The sequence below is a fragment of the Rattus norvegicus genome, chromosome 1, assembly GCF_021556685.1.
Source record: "Rattus norvegicus strain SHRSP/BbbUtx chromosome 1, alternate assembly SHRSP_T2T, whole genome shotgun sequence".
Taxonomy (NCBI): Eukaryota; Metazoa; Chordata; class Mammalia; order Rodentia; family Muridae; genus Rattus; species Rattus norvegicus.
The window spans coordinates 260,373,071-260,380,000 of NC_141534.1; the positions used below are offsets into that span (position 1 = coordinate 260,373,071).

The 6,930-nt window shown below is 49.0% G+C and overlaps 1 non-coding gene across 1 annotated transcript; it reads right to left on the reverse strand.

Moving 5' to 3' along the window:
- Positions 1-549: 549 nt before the first annotated feature.
- Positions 550-622, reverse strand: Trnak-cuu1 (transfer RNA lysine (anticodon CUU) 1). Its single transcript has one exon. It is a non-coding gene; the product is annotated as a tRNA-Lys (tRNA).
- Between the last annotated feature and the right edge of the window lie 6,308 nt (positions 623-6,930).

Consider the following 6,930-nt stretch of genomic DNA (forward strand, 5'->3'; position numbering starts at 1 on the left):
AACCAAGCAAATATAGAGTTGTGGGGCCCAGTCCCAATGGCTACATCTACAAAGCAGCTCTCGAGCCTAAGGCTCTGTGGGATGATGTCATACAGGTGAGGCAGGTACAAGAAAGAATGAGGCCTGCCATTTGACAAGAAGGAAGGGTGGGTGGGAGAAAGGTTGAGGGAACAGGAGGAGATTGGAACAGAAAGGACGGGAGACTGGAGGAGACTGCAGAGAAGCCGTGGAGAGAACACAGAGGCTGACGTTAAGATTCCACTCTGTGTATTTACAGGTTGTTATGAATATTCTTAAGGAATGGATGTGTACAGGGCTTTGTATGTTTAGGTGGGCAATTATAGCTTATCAGTTGGACCAGAGGTTATTGTGCTGTGTTCTTTCTTGTGGAGAATTGAGCATGGGAGTGTGGTGGCAGAGACAGTGGCCCACCACAGAGTTGGGATGTGTGCTTCTGGCAAGATATCTAGCAGATACCTTGGGGCACTGATGTGCCCAACCTAGCAGGGTAAAAGACAGCCCTTAATTTAATTTTACAACAATAGATGGTGCCCAACGTGGGACTCGAACCCACAACCATGAGATTAAGAGTCTCATGCTCTACCGACTGAGCTAGAGAAACCATGGGGTCTTGGAGAAGAGCCTACAACACCCACTCGACTAAACCAGCATGATTCCTACCTAACTGCATTCAAAATATTTATCTTTAGACTTGCAGGTAAGTGTCATCCTCACCCCTCCTCAGGGAAACTTCTGTTTGCAAAAGATGGAGACCACAACAGAAAACTGCATCCAAGCAAATATAGAGTTGTGGGGCCCAGTCCCATGGCTACATCTACAAAGCAGCTCTTGAGCCTAAGGCTCGGAGAACATTGTAGAAGAGGGGGCAGAAAGACTCTAAGAGCCAGAATACCAGGTGGTTTGCCATGAGATTGTGTCCCCTCGTGATGTCATGAGCTGAACGAGGTCAATAGCCAAAGCCGTGCCAAAGCAGATGTGGGGGAGGCCACAAGGACTCTTTAAGGATGGAGGTGAAGGGTGTGAAGAGTGTAGGAGCCAGGTTTTTAAGAACAAGCCAAGCTACAATTGAATGGCGGAGTCTGTTTTCACAATAGATCTCAGAGATAAGGTATTGAAAAGTCAGTGCTAGGGGCCATAACTTACTTCGGGACCACTGAGGGGCATCCACAGTGTGGAGCTCAAAGCACCTGCTTGGATGTACTGATGTTATTTAGATACAATCTATCTTTTTTCACTTCGAGTCAGGGCCTCCAGTCCCTGAGGCTTGTCAGCCAGGCCTGTCTGTAATGTGCCTTGAAACACAGAGCCACCAGACACAAAGCTCTGGTCTGCAGATGCTCCTGTCGGTCGTTGCCAACTCACTGGCATGCTGAGCCGAGTGGAACTTCTGATCTCAGCTTGGAGCTGGTTGATGAACCTGGTGTGTGCTGCTCTGTCCGAGAGCTGGCAGGACCACGGTCAGGTCGCTCTTTGAATGCGGCAAAGTGAAGGATGGAGGTCCTGTTTATTCTGAGGTTTCAAAGGCAGCCATGCAATGGTTAAGAACGCTGAGATGTTAAATGTGCAGAGGGCTTGGTGGAGACCGGGTGAGATGGACACGGTCAGGACTCATTATCAGAAGAAAAACTCTGCTCTTTTCCATGCTCAGATGCCTAGCATCTTAAAGCATCCCAAGGTGTCGGCAAAATTCGGGAAGTCTCGATTTGTATTGAAATTTGGGAAGTATCGCCTTATGCTAAAGACATTTTTTTTTTGTTAAGAATATGGTCGTCTTTTCATCACCAGATTGTCCCTTAAATTAGTTGAAGCCCAGAGGCCTTAAATTAAAAGCAAGAGCTTACAATGTGGCAGATTGAATTTAGGCTCGTGTGCTGTGTATAAAATATAAAAGTGGCCTTTGAAAACATAATTTAAAATGAATAGTGGGTTCTGTATGCAAGGCAGCAGGCCCTCGAGTATCTGACTGCTTGAGTCAAAAACCCTGGTTCTACTCAGTAGTTGGAAAGGTCGGCGTCTTCACCTAAACCCCCACCCCCAAGTGAGCCTGCCCTGGAAAAGGCACTTTGAAATCTGTGCTAACGGCATTGCATTTGATAAGAGTCTGCCCCCAAACACCTCCACCACCCACCATGCCAAGGCAGATCTAGCTCCTTGGGGTGCAATTTCCTTCTCTGCTACTAACAAGCAGGTGTCCATGAAGGTGAGAACGGGACACTCTAATACACTGGGCTCCACATACCTCTTCTTTTTGGCTGGGCCCTTGGGCCCTTGGGCAACAACATTGAAGCTTTCTTTGGCTTTGTTCATAGTACAATGATCCATGCTGTCTGGGCAAAGGGCAGCTCAGATTGGAGCCCTGCTTCTTCACTCCAACTGCACAAGATGAGCCAGGACCTTTAAAAAGACTGATTCTTAGAACATGGTCTGAACAATAGAAGTCTTTACTTAATTGGTCTGTGGCGATGCCTGGGAACTCCCTGATAGAATTGTCCATGTTCAGTTTTACATTCCGCCTAGTAACAGAGAAGAGCTGAGAATCGCAGGGGACAAGGGCAGGGTCCCAGGCTGGGGTAAAAATGGCAGGCAAGCTACTTCTGCGTGAGGAGTGCCAGGATTGCAAATGTTTACGGAAAGTAAAGGCTCCCCTGTTAACTCATTCATTCATGAGTGTCCATCCAGTGCTGGATGCTGTAATAGGTTCAGGGATGCAACTACAAGGTCAGGATTCATTCTCCTAATCACAGACATTCTCGATTTCTCTTTGCAATGCAATTCCCAGCATCTGCCTTCGAGCTCCCCTGGGGTGGGGGATGCCAACAGCCCCACCATTCTGCTCCACCACTGGCAGCATTTTGTCAGTGACATTTTCTCCAGTACATTTTTGTGTGCCGATATGTGACATATGAGGGCCTCCGTGTCAGATACACAGTATCGCAAATGTGTCCTCCACGCCATCTTGCCTGACTCATTCTGTGGTTACACAAATTTGGATGAACAGACAAGGAATCAGGGCAGAAGCGATATAGACACAACCAAGATCATGTCTCTACTCTCTTATTCCCTCCCTGATTCTCTCCCTCTCTTCTTCCTCCTCCCCCTTTCTCCCTTTCTCCCTTCCTCTTACCCTCTCTCATTCTTTCCCTCCCTCCTCTATCCCACTTTTTAACCTTTTTTTTGCCTCTCTTGAGATAGGGTCTCCTGGTGTAACCTGACCGACTGGCCTCGAGCTTGCAATCCTCTGTCCTCAGCTTCCCAGCGGTTAGCATTGCAGGCCTGTGTCAGCATACCTTTATAATACAAGCTGCTGCTTCTTGTAAAGCATCAAAATGTCCCTATGCCTTTAACGGTATTTCACCATACTTCAGTGGGATGGTTGGACAAGACCCCATCTTAACCAGTGGAAGTCCAAGACTTAGAGAAATTGGATGGTAAGAATTTTAACCAGAAATCCTTCTCTGCAGGTGGTGGATCTCTATCTGTCCTTTGAATTGGCACCTAGTACTTTTCTTTCCTGTTGCAGGCTCTCCTTGGCAGAGACTGAGAGCTGCCTTCTAGGTTCCAGAGTCCAAAGCAAGCATTCACTTCTCCACTGCTTTTCTTTGCTGGCTGGTTAGACATGAGCACAAGGGGGCACCAAAGGGTTTCTGTTCCTTCCCTGTGCTGGGTTTCTGGCTTTTTCTTCTGGCTTGTATGGAGATTCGTGACTAAGAAGGAGGGAAGACCTTAGAGATATTCCCCTTTAAAATCTTGTTTGTGGAGCTTGGCCACCCGATGCATGTTGTCCCTTTCCTTAAGAAGCAAAGGAAAAGGGCAAACTAAGGCATGCTAACAAGTCATACACAGAATGGAGGCAGAACATAAAATCTGGATGTCAGGTTGAGGTTGAGGAGACCCTCAGTGGAAAGATCACTCAAGGAAAGAGCGTGTGTTTCTTTCCTCACATCATGGGGCCATGGGGGGAGATCACCTGTCTTACATCATTCCTATAGATGCAGTTGGAGAGCCCAGAAAGCCCGGGGTGACAGTGGCAGAGATGGGGAGGAGAAGTAGAGGGAGGGGGAGGGGGAGAGGAAGAGGGAGAGAGAGAGAGAGAGACAGAGAGAAAGAGACAGAGAGAGACAGAGACACACAGAGAGAGAGAGAGAGGGAGTGGGAGAGGGGGGACAGGGGAGGGGGAGAGGGAGAGAGACAGAGAGAGAGAGAGACAGAGAGACAGAGACACACACAAACACACACAGAGGGAGAAGGGGACGGGTACTGGGTGGGGAGGGAGAGAGAGAGAGAGAGAGAGAGAGAGAGAGAGAGAGAGAGAGAGAGGGAGAGAGAGGGAGAGAGAGGGGGGAGAGAGGGAGAGAGGGAGAGAGGGAGAGGGAGAGGGAGAGAGGGAGAGAGGGAGGGAAAGAGGGAGAGAGGGAGAGAGGGAGAGGGGGAGAGAGGGAGAGAGGGAGAGGGGGAGAGAGGGACAGAGGGAGAGAGGGGGAGAGGGAGAGGGAGAGACAGGGAGAGGGAGAGAGGGAGAAGGGTGAGTGTAAGGTATGGGCTTAGCCAAGGCGGCTGACAATCTGGTTTATACCAGTAGTTTGAGATGGAAAATGGCCTGGGTTTGGCTGGATGATATTGACATTATTAAGAACAGTTGCATGGGGGGGGCACTGTGGGGTGGTAGGAAGGGTTCCCACTTTTTTGGTTTTGGCGGGATTTCTATAGCATAAACTCTACCTGCGGAAGCCCAGTGGGCGCCTGAATGTATAAGCTCGCGCTCTAGGGAGAGCGAGGGCCAGAGGAATAAATCTCGAACTTCCATATTGGGAGGGTTTGTCTTGGTTGCTGGCTTTGCAAGATGTACAGTCACTTTGAAAACAAATATCAGGTCAGGTGTGCAAGGGGTTTTGTAGATCAGGCTGTGATGAGCAGACCCTAAATATGGACCTATTCCATACCATGGACCTGGGGGTTGCAGGCTAAGAAAAATGGAGAACACAGGTTTAGCAGCAGCCTTCGTCTCCTTTCGGTACCTGACTGAAGATGCTGCCTGCCCAGCTGCTCCGTGCTCCCACCTACAGGTTGTCCTTGCTGTGATGACTGTGACCTTGAACGTGGAGCCCAAATAACCCCTCCTTCTCTTAAATTGTCTGTTGGGTGTTTCATCATGGGGGGGGGTTCACTGATGAATGTGTTCTCTTCCACTTAACCCTTGTCAGCCCTGCATTTCAGATGTTATCGTTCCCAGCTCACAAGAGTAAAGCTAAGGGAGGCGCAGGTGACATCGTTTCAAAATAGTAGAGCTGGGGTCTGTGTGGTCCAGATACCCACCTCTAAACTGTCTCTCTGTTTCTTCCTTGGCTCAACTCCACTGCAGAGAAAGAAGGCTCGGCCCCCGTTCAGGCATCTGTTTGGTATGTGTCAGTTCAAGTGTCTGAGCCCTCCCTCCTTCCCTGACCTCTCATGAGTTAACTTCCATACTTTCCCCTGCTCCAAATCGATTTAAACAAGTCAGGCTCATTTTTTTTTCAACTAAACGGTGGATTCTCTAGGGGTGGGAAAAAAATCATGCGTTTCTATCAGTACCCGTAGATTTCACACAACATGTGGTGGAGACCTCAGACTCAGAGAGAACAGGGGAATAGCCGTAGCAATGGCTTCGAGTGGTTTGCAGGAACATGGAAGGCGGAGGCTCTGTGTATGGGACTTAGGGTTGAACCAGCTTCTACCTTCAAGCACTGTCGCTTCGGCCTGTCCTGCTGGGAGGACATCAGGACTCTCTTTTTTTTTTTCAATTATTTAATCTCTTTTTACAGTCCAGATTGATTCCCCTCCTGGTCCACCCTCTGACTGTTCGGCAACCCCTACCTCCTCCCGGCCCCCTCCCCCATCTCCACGAGGATGTCCCTACCTTTTGAGGCCTCCAGTCTCTTGAGGTGGATCTTCTCTGACTGAACCCAGAACTGGGAGTCCTCTGCTGTGTATGTGTTGAGGGCCTCATATCAGCTGGTGTATGCTGCCTGGTTGGGGGACACCTTTCTTGAGATTAAAGTACTGGCTACACTCTCTTCTCCAATAAGAGTTGGAGTAAAAAAAAAATGCAGAGTGCTAATGGTCCAGGGCTGGGGGTGGTGAGTGGTGGGCATGCACAGGGCACCCATGTTGACTCTCGGCTGTCCTGGAAGGGAGCTAAGGGGATGGAGCTCTGCAATGGGGACAGCTTGCAGTTGGCTTGCTCTACTCTGGATGCGAACACTTAAAAGTCTGGCAGGCTATCTTAGATGACTCCAGGGACCTAATAATTGATCCTCCTAAAAATGAGAGAAACTTTCACCAACCAGAAGAAATCAGTCTTGCTATTGGGGTTTTAAGAGTATATGCCATGCCTCGTGACCAGAAGTCTCTAGGTGAGCGGGTAGGAATAACCAAGTGCAGTACCGACCTGGTTGGGTCACAGGGGTTAGATACTCACTGTATGATGTGGATTAGCAATGATAAGTTCAGGAGTTCTGCTGAGAGGAGAGGCCCAGGCACGCAGAACAAGGCTGCCAGACAGTGGCCACAGGTAGGCATTGGTCTGTGGACAAGCTTCCTAGAAAAGGGGCTCAGAGAAGGAGAGTCTTGCAATTGCTTCCTCGGTCCTTTCTCACAGTGTTAGCCATGACCCTTTTCTGCCTGCTTCTAAAATAATCAAGGATATGAGAACAAGAAGTCAGGGTCTGTACCTGGTTCATTTTGGACAGCCAAGGAGGCAGTTATAGAACATGAGGGTCACTTGTCTCTGGCAAACTAGAAGTCCAAGTATGGAGCTGATTGAGGAACCCAGGTAGACTCGAAGAGCACTGAACCTTCAGAGTTACAGGATGCAAAACATTGGAGGCCTGAGGGCGGGAAGCCAGGAGTTATTTCTGTGTCTTGTATCTGCAA